The sequence below is a fragment of the Bubalus kerabau genome, chromosome 7 (genome assembly GCF_029407905.1).
Source record: "Bubalus kerabau isolate K-KA32 ecotype Philippines breed swamp buffalo chromosome 7, PCC_UOA_SB_1v2, whole genome shotgun sequence".
NCBI classification, from domain to species: Eukaryota; Metazoa; Chordata; class Mammalia; order Artiodactyla; family Bovidae; genus Bubalus; species Bubalus kerabau.
Window position 1 is genome coordinate 34,892,522 of NC_073630.1, and position 19,580 is coordinate 34,912,101.

The following is a 19,580-nucleotide window of genomic DNA, read 5'->3' on the forward strand; positions in this document are numbered from 1 at the left end:
CCAGGGAAGTCCAAGAATACTGGAGTAGGTAGTCTATCTTTCTCTAGCAAATCTTCTCAACTCAGGCATCGAACCAGGGTCCCCTGCATTGAAGGCAGATTCTTTACCAGCTGAGCTATCAGGGAAGCCCTTTTCACTTAGGTATATATCATAAACTATATTTAAGAGTATTGAGGAAAAATTACAGAAACAGGAAACACAGCTTTGAGTATCAGTTTAGCTTCTAGATCCTGAAAAGTGATATTTATTCCCTTTGAGTGGTGGGGGGTGGGGATATGTTATGAACAAGAACTGGAAATTTTAGAGGATTTGCTCAAAAATTGTTGTGTCCAATACATAAAATATATGTAAAGGTATAGAAAAATTCAATAGCAATGTTAGTAAGCCTGTTATTTTATATATATATATATAGCTAGTATATATATATTTGTGTGTGTATATATAATATAGAATTTTTTTTCATTTCAAACACACATAAAGTATTTACAATCATTGATAATATGCTTGTCCCTCATAAAAACCCCAACAATTTTGAAAAGATTAATCATACAGGCTAGATTCCCTAATCAGAATGCACTAGGATTAAAAATCAGTAATAAATGGCTAGCTGTCAAATATACTATGTACTAGAAACATTTAAAAAATACTAAATAACTAGTTGAAGAGGATGTCAATAGTTAGGTTACTAAAATTTTAGAACCAAATGGCAAGGAAAGCATTTTATGTCAAAATATATGACATATATTTAATTTAGCACTTAGGAAAAGTGATACATTTCTATATATTCTAAGGTACAAAAATAACTGAAAAAAATGAGATAAATGGTCATTTCAAGAAGACTAAAAAGGAGTGATGAGTGAACTGAAAGAAATAAGAATTTTAAAAAAAGTTTCAGATATAAATTTCTATTGATTAGATTGACCAAAAAGTTACAAAATTAGTTAATATTAAGTACTGGCAGAAATGTTGGGAAGAGGGACCTTCATTCACTGCTGTTGGAGTGACAACAGGTGATGAGATTCTGTAAAACAGTTTGGTGGTTACTTAGTGAAGTGATGTCTATATATGTATATATATAAATATATTTGTTGTTATTTAGTTGGTAAGTTGCATCCAACTCTTTTGCAACCTCGTGGACTGTAGCCTGCCAGGCTCCTCTTTCCATGGGATTTCCCAGACAAGAATACTGGAGTGTATTGTCATTTTCTTCTCTAGGGTATCATCCCAGGAATTGAACCCGTGTCTTCTGCTTGGCAGGCACAATCTTTAGCAATGAGAAACCTGGGAAGCTCATATATGTATAGATACACACACACACACATATATCTTACATCTTTAGTGTAAACTGAGAAACTCAAAACTCTTGCAAAGATACACACTGAGAATGTGCAAGGATGTTCACTGCAGTGCTGTTTAGGGTAAACAGATGGAAATTGAATGGCATTTAAGAGATAACAATCTTTATGTATTTTTAAAAACAACATTAAGACTGTTATTTCTTTTTTAGAATACACACATTTAAATAAACATATAGACAGTGTTTAGAAGTTGTATTAGTGAAGGGACAGGCTAGACTGCTACTAAAAAGGGACTGAAATGTACAGAGACACAAATTAAATCAAAGTTTATCTTTGTCCCCAGTAGAAACCCAGAGGTAAGTTGTCACATGCTGGGAGGGTGGCTCTGCCATTGATACCTGGCTCCCAAGGTTCCACTAGCGCCACCATCCTCCCAGAGGTAAGAAGGTGTACTTTTGCAAATGTAAGACAACTAACAGGGCTTCTTCCTCTTCCAGCAGACCCTTAAGCATGTTTATTCTTATTAAACTGCTGTAAGTCTGAGTGCCTGTAATGTGTTCTAATAATTGAATGACTATCAATAACAACCAACCAAGTATAACTCAGTTCTTCTAAATTTTCTTTCCTGTGAAAACCAACATTAATAAGACACAGACATGTTTAATCTGCAAAGCTTTGGCATTTATGATATATTCGTGTACATTAACTTATTTCACTGATTTGAGAACATGAATAAAAAGCATTCATAATGCAGACATTTGCAGAAATTTGCTTGGAGTGTCTACAGTTTAGTATATTTCTTATTTGAAGAGCATCTTGGAATGCTGCTTATGCTTGGTCAATCAGTATGCTTCACCCTCCAGCTAAGATGGGTCCTCTTGCTGACTCTGATGTTTTGTTTTTATAGGGCAAACACAATTTACATAAAATTAAAAATCTACCTGGCCATCATAGACATGTCAGAGAGAAGTAAGCACAGAAATCTTCCTTCTAATAGTGTCAAACTTCCGTCTAGCTGGTAACACAGTCCCTACCATGTCACGGCATAAGCAGTTCACTGGTTAGTATCAAGTCCACACTGACTCTGCCAAGTCATTAGTCAGTCAGTCAATTGACTGATAACTGTCACCCAGTGAAGGGCAAATTAGTTTGGTGTTTTATGTTCTGCCTCTATCTTATGTTTGAGCATCCATTTAATATGTCATAGGACATAAGGAAGCAGGTTAGAAAAAAAAGATACAGAAAATTAATATACTTGAGAAGCAGCTCAAGGAGAAGTGCTTAAAAATATTTGAAATTTACTTATAAGACATGTTAAATATTTGCCTACATCACTTATGTTTAATATGATCAGTTTAGTCTGTTTATTTTACTTGATTTTTCCCTCTGAGGAAAATATAAGAATAACAGGTGTTGACCCTGATTTTATTTATATTTGTGCCATGATTGATAGCACAAATAGTTCAGTTTATTTTCTTTGTCAGAGCAGTTTTGATAAATGGGTTGCCCTGATTGTATGATACGGACCTTGCTTCTCACTTTTCTCAGTCATAAGGCTACCTCTGAACAGAACAGATTTATTGGTGACTCTCCAATTAGGTGAATAGATCAATAAAATAAAGATGACTGATAGAGACCAAAAAACCTTATAAGCTTTCCTTTGGTGCACTTCTTTCCAAATATGGGGGACATTTTCTGATATTCTGTCTATTCCTGGCTTTGTAATGAATTTTACTCTTAATTAATAAGACTTTATCATAAAACATGTTTGAATTATTTTTCTTACGTAAGGACTGAAGTGAGCTATTATGCATATTAGAATAGAGAGCAATGAAAAAAGAACAGAAGCACTGGCTTTTACCTCTTGTAGCTTTCTTGACAAGGCAAATTGCTCTAATAGAAAGGTGCTTGGAATCTGAAGAAGCCTGTTATTTATGCAGGGCATGGACCCCTATGGGCAGCCACAGGGGTACAGTTAAGGGGTACAGCGAGGTTTTGTTAAATCCTTTAAAGCTGGGCACATCCTGAGGATATGTCAAAGGGCAAGACAACCTTGTTTGTGAGGCTTCTCCTGTAAAGGCTGTCTTTGCACCCACACGGAAAACAGAACGTGCTTAATGTGGGAAAGGGTCTCGGTTAGTATTTAGCTGTATAATGTCTTTCTTTCAGAGAAATATTGGGTTAGGTGACAAAGACAATGTGGACATTGAGACTTTTTGCTTCTGGCAGTATTATTTCTATTTCCGAAAGCAGAAACAACTCTGCCCCCTACTCCTCAGGCAAGAGAAGCATCTCCTGAGCAGCAGATGGGGCTTCCGTGTCTTCACACGTTGCCCTGCACTTATCTTCAAGGGACATTTTAAATGCTTATCTTAAATATATTTGTGTCAAATGGAATAATGAGAAAATGTGCACGTTTACGTATACTTACGTAACTTAAGTAACTTACGTATACTTACGTATACTTACGTAACGTATATTACGCTGTTGTTGAAAAATGAAGTTTTCTATATGAGTGGTTTTTCCAGATCCCTCGTAATATACTCACTGAAGATCCCCATGTTTCCTCTAGCATTTACTAATGACAGTTTATGACAACGCTTTCCATCATCCTTCTTTCTAAAACGGTGACATGAAAAGATCTTGAGCTCTTCCCAGTGTCTCAGTGTGTTATAATCCTGGCTTGGGTGGTGGCAGGAAGGGACCACCAGGCTTGTGGTCAGACAGAGTCCTGGCAGTAGAATGAGGGTTGCTGTCAGGAAGCAGTGGGGGAAGGCTGGGCAAGAGGAAAGTGGGGATCAGTGATGAGCCTCCAAAAGCAACCTGCTCATACAGATAGGAGACATCACACTAGACCTGCCTGACAGGTGGCAGGCGTTTCAAATCCAGGTAGATGTGACTGCGGCAGCAGGGAGTTCTGACCAGAAAGAATGGGGATTTGGGCCACAGAGAAGGATCAAGCATCCAGGAAAACAGAATGAGGTAAGGTCTCAGAGATTCTAGAGCCCTGAACACAGGCCAGGTCAGCCACTAACGTGGAGAATAAGGCCAAATCCCCCGTGAAAGGTGAGAAAGGAACTAGAACATCAGTTTGGTTCCTCAAATCCCCATTACCCTGGTGGTGGTGGGGGTCACTATGTCAGGTCCAGCTCTTTGCGACCCCATGGTCTGTAGCCTGCCAGGCTCCTCTGGCCATGGGACTTCCCAGGCAAGAATACTGGAGTGGGTTGTCATGTCTTCCTCCAGGGGATCTTCCTGACCCAGGGAGGGAACCCACATCTCCTGCATTGGCAGGCAGATTTTTACCTGAGCCAGCAGGGAAGCCCAAGATTAGGAATCACAAAAACCAAATTTTCCAGTTTAGAATTTGGAAAGTCTTGAAGCTACAGGCAATAGTTTAAGGGGTTAAAGTAACAGAGGGTTAGCGTTGATAAGCTGGTCACTCCACGGATGCGTTATGAACATCAGCTTCCTCATTTTACTGGGACGGAGCTATTTCCGGGGGTTCTAGCTACCTACCCACAGTCTATCAAGTATCACCTCTATCATCTAGCTATCTGTAAAGTACTGTTTCACTTCTCCCAAGGTTCTATACCCTACCTCTAATTTTTTTTTTTAATTGAGCCCATTTTTAGGTTCGGGTAGAGTCTCTCTTACTGTTGATATTGGAATAGTGGAGTGGGTAGCCATGTAGCCATTTTCTCCTCCAGGGGATCTTCCTGACCCAGGGATCAAACCCACGCCTCCTGCATTGCAGGCCCTGACATAATCTAGAACTGGTACAAGGAAAAAGAGGCAGTTACTCTAATCTAAATATCTTTTCAAGAAAATTTCTTCTAGGCTAGTACTGTTAGCCTAGTTCATTCATTATATCATTTATTTATCTTTAGAAGTTTTGTCTGACAATTAATAGTGAATCTGCAATGGATGCTATTTTGAACTTTGGAATGATAACACAAAGTTATCTAAGAGGTATACTTGATTGTTCACATCCTCCAAATCTTTATATTTCAGCCTAAAAGAAACAGACAAAAATAACACCAAAAATGATGATTAGCAGAAGTAGAAATGTCAGCACAGGGAAGTATGGAATCAAGCAGTTAAAACTGTATAATTAACAGGCTTAGATCTTTCCCTTCATTTTATTTACTTTCCCATACTTACCAGTTTTTCTCATGTATTCACTCTGCTCTTCATTGTTTTGTTCCTCATTATATTATCTTATTTCCAAATTTCTCTTTCTTCTTTCTTTCAAGAAAAGCATTTCCTTTAAACATGCTTCTTCATTATTTTATCTTCACCTATTCTATTTCTATTACCTTTTAGTTATTTTTTGATTCTATCTTTTCAAAAGCTGCATCAAGGATCAAATAAAACAAAACTCAGCAGTAGTTCAAAGCTGAAAATATTATTAAAACTGCTAGCCTCAAGGAGATATTTTACATAAACATGTCTTACAACCTGACCTCAAAGTCGGCCAACTGGGCATTTTGCCTGGCTGAGGGAGGCAGAAACTTGAAGGATGGGAAAATTTTGTGGGTTTTTTCATCTGCAGGCATATGCTTCTTTTAGCCCAGAGGTAGCAATGGGAAAGGGTAGATATCAGACTATTAAGAGTGGGTTGTTGAAATCGTTGGAAGTTTAAGTATATATTTATCTGCAGCCATCAGTTTGGTTATCAGTGTGCTTAAATCCCCAGAATATCAATCTTGGTTGTAGTTATATAAGTACCTTTAAGTCAAACCCAAGACTTCTTCAGTGGGTCAGAAATGATCTTTAGTACAAAATATTTTGAAACCACTAAGGAAATTTGGATTGGAAAAAAGTCGTGGGAGAGTATTTCAGATGACTAAAATTTGTGGCTAAGATCATTTCCTTCATGTCCTCAGTTGGTAGGGTTACTGCCTTGTCTGTCCAAAATAACCCTTTAAAAAAACAGCAGACATGCTGCTGAAGAAGCTGTAGCAGCAGTGGCCTCAGCCCTCTCCTCCTCATTTGCATTCTCACTCTGGACTTTACCTTGTTTTCCTATTTTCTTAGCACCTCATACCCCATGCAAATGAAGCAAAAGGTGTTGTACGTGATGAAAGTATGATACACACGTGAAGAAGGCAGTGATATTGGTGCTTCCCTCCCTTAGAACACTGGCATAAAGATTTCTTTTTTTTTCTTTTTTTTTTTTAATGATATTATACATGTTTTAATGCCATTCTCCCAAATCATCCCCTCCTCCCTCTCCCACAGAGTCCAAAAGACTGTTCTATACATCAGTGTCTCTTTTGCTGTCTCGCATACAGCGTTGTCCTTACCATCTTCTAAATTCCATATATATGCGTTAGTATACTATATTGGTGTTTTTCTTTCTGGCTTACTTCACTCTGTATAATAGGCTCCAGTTTCATCCACCTCATTAGAACTGATTCAAATGCATTCTTTTTAATGGCTGAGTAATACTCCATTGTGTATAGGTACCACAGCTTTCTTATCCATTCATCTGCTGATGGGCATCTAGGTTGCTTCCATGTCCTGGCTATTATAAACAGTGCTGCGATGAACATTGGGGTACACGTGTCTCTTTCCCTTCTGGTTTCCTCAGTGTGTATGCCCAGCAGTGGGATTGCTGGGTCATAAGGCAGTTCTATTTCCAGTTTTTTTTTAAGGAATCTCCACACTGTTCTCCATAGTGGCTGTACTAGTTTGCATTCCCACCAACAGTGTAAGAGGGTTCCCTTTTCTCCACACCCTCTCCAGCATTTATTGCTTGAAGTCTTTTGGATCACAGCCATTCTGACTGGCGTGAAATGGTACCTCATTGTGGTTTTGATTTGCATTTCTCTGATAATGAGTGATGTTGAGCATCTTTTCATGTGTTTGATAGCCATCTGTATGTCTTTGGATAAATGTCTATTTAGTTCTTTGGCCCATTTTTTGATTGGGTTGTTTACTTTTCTGGAATTGAGCTGCAGGAGTTGCTTGTATATTTTTGAGATTAGTTGTTTGTCAGTTGCTTCATTTGCTATTATTTTCTCCCATTCTGAAGGCTGTCTTTTCACCTTGCTTATTTTAATTAGATCCCATTTGTTTATTTTTGCTTTTATTTCCAATATTCTGGGAAGTGGGTCATAGAGGATCCTGCTGTGATATATGTCTGAGCGTGTTTTGCCTATGTTCTCCTCTAAGATTTTTATAGTTACTGGTCTTATGTTTAGATCTTTAATCCATTTTGAGTTTATTTTTGTATATGGCATTAGAAAGTGTTCTAGTTTCATTCTTTTACAAGTGGTTGACCAGTTTTCCCAGCATCACTTGTTAAAGAGATTGTCTTTTCTCCACTGTATATTCTTGCCTCCTGTGTCAAAGATAAGAACACTGGCATAAAGATTTCTTTCTCATGTTGGCATTAAAGTATGAAAGGCAATGGATTCTGTACTGGCTCTAGCACTGAGTAGCTGCGTGAACCTCAGCAAAAATCTTTATGTTATTAAAGGAGTAGTTTCCTCATATATAAAATGAGATGATTGTAGTAGATGATTGCAAAAGTTCCTTCTAAATGTAACATAATGTGATTTAGATGCAATACAGGTAGAATGGACAAATTAAAGATAAACTATTTTTAAATTATTAAAAAAAATTTTAAATCCTTTTGAAGAGTAAATTAGTACAGTGTCACTTCCTGAATGGTGGCATTAGGAACTTTATGGATCTGTCCCCAGGAAGGCAACAATAATTGGTAGAAAATCTTAAAAACAGCACATTTTTAAATCGTTGGAAATTGTCCTGCACACACACAGCAAATGCAGAAACATTTATTTGAAGAAGAAAAAAACAAAAAAACCCCACATCTGTTTGACCAAATATTATGAAGAAGAGTGAATGTCTGTGGCACTTGAGTCATGACCCTCTCCACTCCCTCCAGGTATGTGTGGCCAAAAAGAGGACACTATAGATGTCCTTGGCTCCCTATCAAGGGATGCAGTATCTCACCTGAGAGGCAGTTCACCGGCATTTCTCATTCTCTCCAATTCCAAATTTAAGAGACAGAATTATGAAAAAATGAGGCTAAGAGGTTGTGAGCTTCTTTCTCTCATTCCCTTTCCAAGCATAGATTGGAGGCTCTACTCCAAGTGTGGCAAGCTAAGAACATGCGGACTCGGATTGCCCCAGCCCAGGGCAGCCATAGAGTGGACATTCCATGCTGGAAAAAGGGAGTTTAGAAGGCCAGATTCAAAGGAAACTATCAAGAAAGGGGTAAGACAACCCATAGAATGGGAGAAAATACTTGCACACCATATCTCTGTTTCACACTTAGGAAATGGCAACCCACTCCAATATTCTTGCCTGGGAAATCCCGTGGACAGAGGAACCTGGCAGGCTACAGTTCATGGGGTTGCAAAGAGTTGGAATGACTGAGCACAACTTAATAAATAAAAAGACAATTCAAATTAAAAATGGGTGAAAATCTGGATATGTCTCCAAAGAAAATGTACAGATGATAAATAAGCACGTTTTCAGCATCATTAGCCTTGAGAAATGCAAATCAAAATCTTCACATAACACTTCACAAAGATTATAGCAAATGTTTTCAAGTATGTGGAGAAACTGGAGCCCCCCTGCACTTCTAATGTTCTGTAAAATGATGTAGTCACTTCGGAAAACAGTGTGATGGTATCTCAAATGTTAAAAAATATAACTACATATGACCCAGTAATTCTGTTTCTAGATATATATCCAAGATGAATGAAAACATACATCTACACAAAAAATTGTACAGAAATGTTTTTAAACTGCATTATTCATAATAGCCCCAAAGTGGAAACAACTCAAATGTCCATCAACAGATGAATGGATAAAATGTAGTATATTCATACAATGAAATATTATCAATAAAAAGGTTGTCAATTAAAAAAATGAATCTTTGATTGCATGCTATGCTACAGCATGGATGAACCTGGAAAATGTTATGCTAAATGAAAGAAATCAGTCACAAAAAAACTGTAATATATCATTTTTATGGAATACTCAGAATAGGCAAATCTATAGAGACAGAAAGAGGAGCTTCCCAGGTAACTCAGTGGTTAAGAATCTACTTGCCAATGTAGGAGCCACCGGAGATTGAGATTTGCTCTCTGAGTGGGGAAGATCCCTGGAGGCGGAAATGGCAACCCACTCCAGCATTCTTGCTGGGATAATCTCTTGGACAGAGGAGCCTGGCAGGCTACAGTGGGGTTGCAAAGAGTCGGACTTGGCTTAGCGCCCACACACACAGAGACAGAAGGTTGCCTAGGGCTAAGGGAGCTGGGTTGGAATGAAATGAAGAGTAACTGCACATGGATGCAGGGTTCCTTTTGGGGTGATGAAAATATTCCAATATTGATTGTTGTGATGGTACAATCCTGTGAATACACTAAAAACCATTGAATTGTACACTTTAAGTGAATAGTATGGCCTGTGAATTATACCTTAATAAAACTTTTATAAAAAATGTAAATTAGTACCATGACCAATGTGTTGTAATTATATACCTTTTCATTTTACTATTTGATTTTGTACTTAGTTTATGATATGATTGCCATGCAAAATTCTGATTTAGTTGAAATTATCAATGTTTCTTTGTGGTTTTTATATATTGTATCTTACTTTAAAAAGGAGATACCTAAAGCAAGATTGGCGTCAAGTTTCCATTTTTTGTTCTAGTACTTTCACTGGTTGTGCTTTTTTTTTTTAAGTTTAAACTTTTTAATCTATCTGAAATTAGTTCTTAAAAATTCTTTTCTTTCTAATTGAACCACCTTTGCCACCGTATACCACTTTTATCATATACTCCCTGCTGACACTTATTTAGGATGACATATTTCTGAAACTCTCCACCTAATCATGAAACTACAGCACATTTTTTAAATGACTATAGCTCTCAAATGAATTTTGAGTAACCATTATCATAAATTACATGATCTCTAACATTTCAGAATTTTTATGGCTTTCCTTGCATGCTTATTTTCACTGTAACTTTGTAATCAGCTAATCTACTTTTTAAAAAATAGATATTGAATATTCTCTTGGTGTTTTTGTTGGAGTCATATAAACTATGTAGATTCATAGTTTAGACGTCTTTAAAATACTGAGTGTTCATATGCAATAAAAAGTTGCCTTTCTGTTTATTCAAGCCTTGTTTTATGGCTTTTAGAGATTTAAAGTTATCTTCAGATGGAATTAACACATGGCTTAAGCTTATTTTTAGGTTCTGTTTATTTTCTCTTGGTTTTGGTGTCTTATAAACGGGGTTTCTCCCCACTTACTCTATATACTTATTTGTAAATAGAGAAGCTTGACTCCTGTATATTAATACCTAGGTAATTATTTTTTCTAGAAATCTTACTTGATCATCTTGGATTTTCTAGTTACAAAACTAATAATTGTTTTCTTCTGTTCAATTCTTAATGGTTCTTTTTCCTTTCACTTCTCTATATTGACAGCTACATCCAGATAAAACTCATAAAATACTGGTGAAGATGTAGGCAACCTTGCATTGTACCCTAATGGGGAATGCTTTCAGTGTCTACCTAGTAAGTATGATATCAACTTGTTTAAAAGGCATGTATTTTATTTCATTAGAAAGGATTCACCTATATCACAATTTCATTAAGAAAGTCTAACAGCTGTCTCCAGGGTTCCACAAAGTACTACCTCAATCCTTGCTACAAAGCAGATTCTCACTCCTTGCCTCTCCTCCTGCTTAACTCAGTTCCAAATTTAAACTTCAAAGTCTGATTTGCATGTCTGATTGGCAGAACCTACATTGTCCCCACCTTGCTAGATTCATGTGCGACTGGACAATGGAGATTTTAGACTTCCAGCCTCTAAGGACAAGAAAAGTATGCCTGAAGGAGGCTTAAATGGTTATTGAGAAAGACAGTCTACAAAGCCTGCCACACTATTAATATCATGAATTATATTAAGAGAATTGTATATTAAACAATTTGTCTTGTTTTCATATTTCAAAATTTTAATAATTTCTGAGGGGTACAGAAAGTTATATTGACCAATGTGAGACAGGACAACTAATGGAGCTATTTGGCATCCATCTCTGTCTGGAGTAACTTTTCCCACCTTTTTTGCGAGGCCTGAAATCTGTCTAGGCCCAAATACCACCACCTAGAGAAATCCTTCTTTGTTGACTTTTCTTGGCACTAGCTTTTCTGTCTGATCCTTCCAGGTAGCAGCTTGGGAACCCCTGGACTCACTGGGCACCCTGTGCTGTGCAGCTCAGGGGCGGGAGCCAGCCCCCTACCCTGAGCCAGTCTTCCTGTGTTGAGAGCACCATGATGTCCTCTCTCATCTTTTTGAGAATAGCCATTCTAACAGATGAGAGGTGAAATCTCATTGTGCTTTTGATTTGCATTTCCCTAATAATTAATGATGAAGGTGAAAGAGGAGAGTGAAAAAGTTGGCTTAAAGCTCAACATTCAGAAAACGAAGATCATGGCATCTGGTCCCATCACTTCATGGGAAATAGATGGGGAAACAGTGGAAACAGTGTCAGACTTTATTTTTTGGGGCTCCAAAATCACTGCAGATGGTGACTGCAGCCATGAAATTAAAAGACACTTACTCCTTGGAAGAAAAGTTATGACCAACCTAGATAGCATATTCAAAAGCAGAGACATTACTTTGCCAACAAAGGTCCATCTAGTCAAGGCTATGGTTTTTCCTGTGGTCATGTGTGGGTGTGAGTTGGATTGTGAAAAAAGATGAGTGCCAAAGAATTGATGCTTTTGAACTGTGGTATTGGAGAAGACTCTTGAGAATCCCTTGGACTGCAAGGAGATCCAACCAGTCCATTCTGAAGGAGATCAGCTCTGGGATTTCTTTGGAAGGATTGATGCTAAAGCCGAAACTCCAGTACTTTGGCCACCTCATGCAAAGAGTTGACTCATTGGAAAAGACTCTGATGCTGGGAGGGATTGGGGGCAGGAGGAGAAGGGTACGACAGAGGATGAGATGGCTGGATGGCATCACTGACTTGGTGGATGTGAGTCTGAGTGAACTCCGGGAGTTGGTGATGGACAGGGAGGCCTGGCGTGCTGCGATTCATGGGATCGCAAAGAGTCAGACACGACTGAGCGACTGAACTGAACTGAATAATTAATGATGCTGAACATCTTTTCAGGTGCCTGTTGACCATATCTATGTCTTTTTGAAAAAATACCTGTTCAGATCTTCTACCCATTTTAAAATCAGGTTTGTTTTTTGCTGTCCAGTTGTTTGAGTTCTTTTGTATATTTTGTATGTTAACCCCTCATTGGATATATGATTTGCAAATATCTTCTTTCATTCAGTAGTTTGCTTTTTCATCTTGATGATGGTTTCTATTGCTCTTCAGAAGCTTTTTAGTTTGACATAGTCCCACTTGTTTATGTTTGCTTCTGTTCCCTTTGTCTTTGGAGTCAGATCCATAAAAACATTGCTAAAATTGATGTCAGTAAGTTTACCATCTGTGCTCTCTTCTTAGAATTTTATGGTTTCAAGTCTTATATTCAAGTCTTTTTCTATTTTCAGTTAATTTTTATGGTGTATGATAGTGGTCTAATCCTCTTTTTTAAAATGTGACTGCTCAGTTTTCCCAACAGCATTATTGAAGAGACTTTCCTTTCTTTATTGTATATTCTTTCCTCCTTTGTTGTAAATTAATTGTTTATTTTAGGGCTCTTGAATTGTATACCTTTTTTGTGCCACTTCCATACTGTTTCAATTACTGTAGCTTTCTCTGTACAGTTTGAAATCAGGGAGTATGATTCTTCCAACTCTGTTTTTCTTCTCATGATTGTTTTGTCTATTCAAGGTCTTTTGTGATTCTACATAAATTTTAAAATTACTTGTTCTAATTCTGTGAAAAATACCATTGAAATTTTGATAGAGAATGCACTGAATCTCTAGATTGCTTTCACTAGTATGGACATTTTGAAAACATGTATTAATCCAGTCCATGAACACAGAATATCCTCTTGTTTGCTTGTGTCTTCTTCACTTTCTTTGTTGATGTAGTTTTCAGTCTACAGGTTTTTCACCTCCTTGGTTAAGTTCATTTCTTGGTATTTTTTGATGCAATTGTAAATGGAGTTTTTCCTTAATTTCTTTAATACTTTATTATTAGTGTATAGAAACACCACAGATTTCTGTATATTGAATTTCATATTCTATGACTTTTATATACTAGCATTTCATCTGCAAATAATGACAATTTTACTTCTTCCTTTCTTATTTGAATGCCTTTTATTTCTTTTTATTGCCTAATTGCCATAGCTAGAACTTCCCATACTATGTTGAATGACAATGATGAGAGTGCATATCTTTATCTTTTTCCTCATCTTAGGTAACTTTCAGCTTTTCTCCATTGAGTATGGTGTTGGCTGTGCATTTGTCATACATGGCCTTTATTATGTTGAGGTATATCCCCTCTGGGAGAAGGCAATGGCACCCCACTCCAGTACTGTTGCCCGGAAAATCCCACGGATGGAGGGCCTGGTAGGCTGCAGTCCATGGGGTCGCTAAGAGTCAGACACGACTGAGTGACTTCACTTTCACTTTCCACTTTCATGCATTGGAGAAGGAAATGGCAACCCACTCCAGTGTTCTTGCCTGGAGAATCCCAGGGACGGAGAAGCCTGGTGGGCTGCCGTCCATGGGGTCACACAGAGTTGGACAGGACTGAAGCGACTTGGCAGCATATCCCCTCTATATCTACTTTGTTAAGTTTGTTTTTCCTAGGTGGATGTTGAGTTTCATCAAAAGCTTTTACTGCATCTGATGAGATAATCATATGATTTAATCTTTCATTTTGTTAATGTGATGTGTCATCGACATGATGACATTTGCAGATACTGAACCATCATTGCATCCCTGGAATAAATCTCACTTGATTTTAGTATATGACCCTTTTTGTGTATTATTGAATTCAGTTCTCTAATATTTATTGAGAATTTTTGCATCTGTATTTGTCAGGAATGTTAGCTTTTAATTTACTGTTTCATTACTAACAGTATATAAAGAAGGTTGTTACCATGTGGTCTAATCAACAGTGAATATTTTAAATTATACTTTATTACTTTGATAGGTATAAAATGATATTTTGTTTCTATCTCTATTTCCCTTTCGATTGTGTGTGTATGTTTGAGTAGTAATGTGGTCAGTTTTTATTTTCCTGTGAATTTTTCTTTTCCTTATTAATAGGTAGAAATATTTTACAATTTCTGGCCATTCCTTCTCTGCTGTATAATTTTAGTTGGATATTATCAAACTTTTGTTGTTGTTGTTTGTGATTTTCTTGATAACATGATTATTGTCAAGAGCTACCAGATATCCAGTTGGTCAGCTAGAATAATGAGCCAAACTGAAACTAGCAATTAAAACTTAATTCACTTACTTAAAGTGCTGGCTCCCTCAGTATCTCATTTTTCCCCCCATTGGTTGGCTCCAGGTGAGAGTCAGTCAGATGAGTTGCAATGCATGTGGATGAAATTGTGTCTTTACAGAGGGAGCCCTATACTAAAGTCTCCTGCTATTTTATGAACCTGAGTCTTAAAGGAGGGGCCAGGAATGGAAATATTGAGTCATGGAAAAAAGTGCTTCAGGGACATTTCCCATCCCTTGAATGGGAAGTCTCAGTGGAGGCACCTAAAAAACGTCTAACCAGAGACACTCTCCCTCTCTCACTCTTCAATAAGGCTAGGAATGCAGATCTATGTGTGAGCACGTCCAAGAGGGTGATCCAGGGGCTGAGAGACTGAGTTTTTGACTCCTCCTTCTGAGAAGGAGTCTTCAAACTCCCTCTGAATGCACTGGCCCTGCACCAAATTTGAACTGGGGAGGACAGCTTTCCATGCATAAGAATTGCTAGGTAAAGGTTTTAATTACTGATGCTTGGGCTTGAAAGATCACACATAGGATTTTGGCTTGAAGCCAAATTATAAATAAAAATGACTAATCTTTGGTTTTCGCTTGTGTGTGTGTGTGTGTGTGTGTCTGTGTGTGTGTAAACATTTAGTTCTTTACATTTTCTGGAATGAATCTTCCCATGTTGCAGTAAGTAGGGATCTACTTTACATTGTTAAGTCCAACACTCTATTTTAAGATTATTTTAATTTACATATCTGTAAGAAAGAAAAAATACTTCCAATTAACCTATGACCTTTCATTAACTGTAAGATGCAGACTGATTTCAGAAATAATAAAATATGAAAAGGTGTGAGTCTTAGAATCAATGAAATATAATAACTTATTTTTTTACTAGTCTATTATCAGTGGTCTCTCTAAATACCAATTGTTAAATGCATGCTTTTATCACTAATGTGAAATATTTAACAATAAATATGTCCACATAAACATAGGTTTTTTTTTCTAATTGAAAAACATTACAATATTGTATTGGTTTTGCCATATATCAACATGAATCCGCCACAGGTGTACACGTGTTCCCCATCCTGAACCCTCTAAACATAGGTTATTCTGAACTCTTCTATCTGTTCTCTTACTCTTCCATTTATTATTATGTTAATCAATTCAATTTTAATTTTGTATTTAATTTATTCTTTAAATGCTGGATAGTGTCTTTTCTCGTTATTGTTTCCTCTAATTCTACTAAGTTTCTTGCATTTTTGCATAATTTTTTCTTACATATAAAGTTCAAAGTTTTATAAAAATAATTTATTCAAGCTTTATAAAAAATATTAACTATGATTATTATTTCTCTGGATTAACACGTAATTTTGGATAGAATTGACATCACCAAGCTTTCCAATAGATATTTAAATTGTTCCATTTTTTGAACTTATAGTGCATATTTACATTTGTGTAAGCTAAAATTTTGTATTTATGGTAAAGTTCTGAAAGTGAAATTGTTGAGTCAAAGAATATGTAATTTTTTTCTTTCTCATTTAAATATTTTTGTAATTTAAAATTTTTATATATATTGCTAAATTTTTACTCTAGAACTTGTTTTAATATCCCATCAGTAGTGTACAGAGGTATTTGTTTTCCCACACCCTCATTAACACTGACTGCAATAAAATTTAGAAACACTTTATACATATCTAATAGTTTTAAAATAATATCTTATTGTAGTTTTATTTGCATTTCCCAAATAATGCATGGAACTGAGAAGCTTTTCATATTCATATTCATACAGTAAAATATCTACTTTACCAGTTGGAGTATTTATTACTAATTCTGTTTGTTCCCCAGCTGATCAACATATTATTAATAAACAACTTTATTTCCACTTAGTAGGAAAACCCTTACTGTCTCCTTCATTATTCTACATATCAAATTTGTTACTCTACCCTCATTTTCATATTCTGGTAGCTGGTATCTTTTTCCCTTTGAAAGTTTTAATCTCATTATCACAGATGGAAAAATAAAACATTTTGAAATCTGTGATTAAACCATTCCTTTGGGCCAAGTTTCCCTCAATCATGACTGCTCAATATTCCTGAGGCAGTTGCTGAACTCCTAGTTTATAAATATACACTTGGCTGGTCACCTAATAATACAGCAGGTCCATCTGGAAATGATTTTCTCTTTTCATATACTCCACCAAAGTTTTCCAAAGCACAACTTGTTAGCATGCATACCAGTCCACTACACTTCCTATTACAGCATTTGACCTTGAATTCAAATATCTTGGATTTTGTTTGTTCATGTTGTTGGAATCCATCCTAATCACTTTTCAATGTATCAATCTTTCCCCCACTACAACAAGGTTTATTTAAGGCCTTTTTCAGAATAGTCACTAATATAGCCTTCAGACTGTTTATGCCCCAGGGGCTGAACTCCTGGACAACCCCTGAGAAAAGGAGGTATTATTAATCCCTACCACAGCCATCTCACGTTGCTCTGTGTCAGTTGGTGTTCACTCACCCAAGTCTTACCCACATTCAGCTGGAGGTCTGTGCTGATAGAAGGGAATGTAGTTGCTTCGGTGGTGTCGGATCTTTGCGACCCCATGGACAGTAGACTGCCAGGCTCCGCTGTCCATGGGATTCTCCAGTCAAGAATACTGGAGTGGGTTGCCATTTCCTCCTCCAGGGGATCTTCCAAACCCAGGGATTGAACTCAGGTCTCCTGTGTCTCCAGGACTGCAGGCGGATTCTTTACCCACTGAGCTACCTGGAGCAGATAAAAATGGAAAAGAAAATGACTTAATGAAGTCATGGAGACACTATTATCATAACAAAGGTATAATTCTGGAGTGCAACAAGATCATGTAGGAGTTTTGCTTTAAGAGCCAGCCTATACTACACTTTAATAGCCAGCCTATGCTGTAGCCTATTGCTATAGCAATGTCCTAGGGACGTTGCTGTAGCATTTCAAGTAGCTCATCACCTTGCATCTTACCTCAAAGCAGTCACTGATGGACAAGACAAAATTACCACGGTAGAGTAAAGGCACTAAAATTCATCTCCAATTTCTTAGAGAATATCAAGTTATTAAAACCCCTCAACACCAACAGGACTTCAATCCAGAGGAGCTGAGTGGTCCTCTAATAATGTTCTGATGCCATGGATTATGGTCACACCCTGCATGTTATATCCCTCCTTACCCAAGAGTGCATGGACCTTGACAGATTACACTATTCTGTTGAGTTTTACTTAAGCCTGTGGAAATACTCAAACAGGTGAAGAATTTTAAGAAAGATTTTTATTTTAATTCAGGATATCTGCCCACCATAAGGTCTAAGATAAAGCCTATACTTAATGCTGTATTAAACTTTTGGTTTCTAGTAGGTATTCATTCTCTGCAATCTAAACAGAAAACAGAACCCTTGAGATTGTTTTAATGTATATTAAAAATACCAACTAGAAGTGGAAAATTAGAATGCTTTAGTGGATACTTTAGGAGGGAGATATCGTGGGGCAATGAATAGAATGATACCAGCAAGGAATACCATCTGTTTTTTCACATCATTCCAGCAGCCTGCCAATATTTTGGAAGAGTTGTGAACCATGATAGAAGGATCCTACTGTTTCAACAACTATCTGCTGTGTTCCAGGCTTCCTCAGTGGCTCAGTGCTAAAGAATCTGCCTGCCAATGTAGGTGATGATTTTGCCTGATTAAATTTATAAGTACCATTGTTGATTCTGCAATCAAATGCTTGAACAGCCACACTTAGTGTTCTTTTTAGGACGTATCTTTTAATTTTTTGTGATATAGGTAAGTTGAGAATTTACCAAACCTCAAGTTCTGGATTCTTTTTGCTTAACGATTCCTTCTTCAATTCATTTCTCTCTTTACACATTTTACTATAAGCAGTCAGAAAGGATCAAGGCACTTCTCCAACACTTGGCTTAGAAATTTCCTCAGTTCAAAATCCAGTTTTATCACTTGCAAGTTTTGCTTTCCACAAAACACTAGAACACAGTTCAGCCAGGTTGTTTGCCACTTTATAACAAGGATCATGTTTCCTCCAGTTTCCAATAACATATTCCTCATTTATGCCTGAAACCTCACCAGAATCATCCTTAACGTACATCCTTCTAGCCTGCACTCGACACTCTTCCAGCCTCTGCTGATTACCCGTTTCCAAAGCCATGTCTACATTTTTTTTGGTATTTCTTACAGTAGCACCCTATTCTCAGTACCAAAAGCTGCCTTCGTCTGCCGTAACAAATACCACCGATGGAGTTGCTTAAACAGCAAAGGTTAATTTTCTCACAGTTTTTGAGGCTGGAAGGCCTAGATCAGTGTTAAAGGTTCCAGAGTGGTTGGTTTCTGGTGCTAGAACTCTTTTCCTGGCCTGTGGGTGGTTACTTTCTTGCTCCCTCTTTGTCAGGTGAGGATACAGGGAAAAGGCAGCATCGACAAGCTGGGGAGAAAGCCATCACAAGGAAGCAATCACGCTGCCACCCTGATCTCAGATGTCCAACCTCCTGAACTGTGAGAAGACACACTGCTTTTTAAGTCCCTGGTCTGTGGTATTTTGTTATGGCAGCCCAAGCAGTTTAAGGGACTCCGATTGATGTTTGGTTTGCCTTAATTTTCATTCTGTTGAACTTCCTCAACTCCTTAAAATTATAAAAGTGGTGAATTTTAGCTTCCTTGCATGTCTCTACATGTGTGTCTTTTGTCTTGTATAGGAATGAAAAGTTGGGATGAAATATTCTGGACCATAGTTCTTTCCTCTAGAAATCTATTTTCTTAGCTTCCATGAGAAACTTGTTGCTGTTTTGATTTTCTTTCTTCCGTAAGTAATCTATTATTTCCATCTGTAGGCTTATAAAATTTTCTCT

General features: G+C 37.2%; 1 long non-coding RNA gene across 2 annotated transcripts in view; it reads left to right on the top strand.

The window, feature by feature from the left end:
* The window catches only part of LOC129657180 (uncharacterized), a 46,544-nt gene that overhangs the window by 20,321 nt on the left and 6,643 nt on the right, over positions 1–19,580 (top strand). Inside the window, exon 4 of one of the 2 annotated variants that reach the window (XR_008716586.1) lies at positions 18,266–18,352. The exons of the other annotated variant lie outside the window; for it this stretch is intronic. This is a non-coding gene — a long non-coding RNA (uncharacterized LOC129657180). Of the gene's footprint in view, positions 1–18,265; positions 18,353–19,580 lie in introns of those variants that run through there. 2 annotated transcript variants of the gene reach the window in all.